Below are 1809 nucleotides of genomic sequence, written 5' to 3' on the forward strand. Positions count from 1 at the left end.
GACCCATCCACATTGTCGTTAAATAGTGGAATAATTAGGACCCGGTTGATCGTGAATGATCTTCTTTTATGAGGAAAATTATAATTTCTATGCTAAAATTTGCTTTATTTCTCGCTCTCTTCCACGCATGTGTGAATATTGATTTGGTGTCTTTGTCTGGAGAATCGTGTTTAAAAGAAATGTTCAAAAAATGTCGTTGTTTATAGTGGTCAATGCGCTTAGCTACACCTAGATAGTTCACAGACATGTCACTTAAACTGAAGGAAACAAATATATCAACTGCACTTAAAAACCCCAGCTGGTGGGAGGCAAACCAGCATGACCGAGGAGTTGAACCAGAGTTTACCGAGTAGCAGCTCCAACTAAGTAGATTTCTGGCGCCCTAGCCACTCGGCCAGACTGCCTCAATATGTTGAGCCAAGTAACAAATTGCTAATTATATAACGCAAAACAGTCATTAAAACTTGAGACAAGTTTTGGACTTTTAACATATTCACCGATGAATTAATTTAAAAACAAAGCTGCGTGTCGAAGCCAAAATTAAAAATGCAAAGAAAAATTAGTATGCTAAATGGGAAAGGTGTTTGAGAAGAAGATAGCCGAGTATGTCTGGATGTGATAATGACCTTCCGGATCCAAGATATCAGAAATACCGGATTTTCACGTTGTCGTCATTTGACTTCAACTACCAGAATTCCTTTCGTTTTCTCTTTATTGTTTAAATTTTAAAGATCCAGTGGGGTTTAAATAACAATTACCCTAATTAGCATAAGAAACAGAGAAAGTAAAGGATTTTGGTAGTTGTAGTCAAATGACGCAAATCACCTATTGTGATGAGAACTGACTGAAAACTGACAACAAAGAAAACAGAAGTTCGTATAGTGTGATCGTCCGGGTCAGTGTAGTTCTGAAAAGAACTGTTGTTGGTGACTGACGTTTCGACAACCTGAGCGGAAGTCATCTTCAGAGTCAAGTGAATAGTGTTTGTCAGTCGATGATGTTATAAGTCTGGTCCGTTGAACGTGATTGGTCAGTATGGCCATGATGGTATTGGCTGAAAGACTCGTGTAAAGTTTGTCATCAGTCATTGGTGGGTTTCGATCCGTCTATTGTTAGTCAAGTAGGTCGGCTTTTGGTCCGTGTATTGTTAAGTCGGTCTGTTAGAAGTCCGTTTGTCGGTTTCGTTTCTGTCGTGGATAAGTCGTTTGTAAGGCGCCGTTAGTTGTTGACATCTGTTAAGTGGCGTTTGTTCTAGGTTAGTGTACCAGCTTTCCAGAGTCAGTTGTTGAAAATAGTTTGTACTGTAGGTTAAGCACTGAGCAGAGTCCCAGTCAATGTTGTGGTTTGTCAGTTGATGATGTACAGCAATGTGATTGTTGGCATCACCATTTCTCGTGGCTCGTTTGTGTTCAGTCAGTCTCGTGTTAAGGTTTCTGCCAGTCTCACCAATGTAGGAAGCCTGGCAGTCGGAGCATTTGATCTTGTAAACTGCTCCCTGTCTGTCGTTAGGTTCGTCTCTGTCTTTCACGTTGGTCAGTAAGTGTCGTAACGTAGTTGTAGGTTTGTGGGCTACACGAATGTTGTAGGGCTGTAGGATCCGTGAGATGGTCTCAGAAGTGCCCTTAATGTAAGGTATAGTCACTGTAGTAACAGGTGTAGGGTTCCTGTTCGCAGCGTCAGCTTCAGTAGGTCGGTAAATGTTTCGTTTAATAAAGTCAGCGTTGTAGTTGTTTTTGTGAAAAACACGTTCAAGGTATCTGTTTTCGTCACGTAAGCTGTCCGGTGTGTCACAAACTAGTTGCGCTCGTC

This window comes from Orbicella franksi, chromosome 3, assembly GCF_964199315.1.
Source record: "Orbicella franksi chromosome 3, jaOrbFran1.1, whole genome shotgun sequence".
Classification (NCBI taxonomy): Eukaryota; Metazoa; Cnidaria; class Anthozoa; order Scleractinia; family Merulinidae; genus Orbicella; species Orbicella franksi.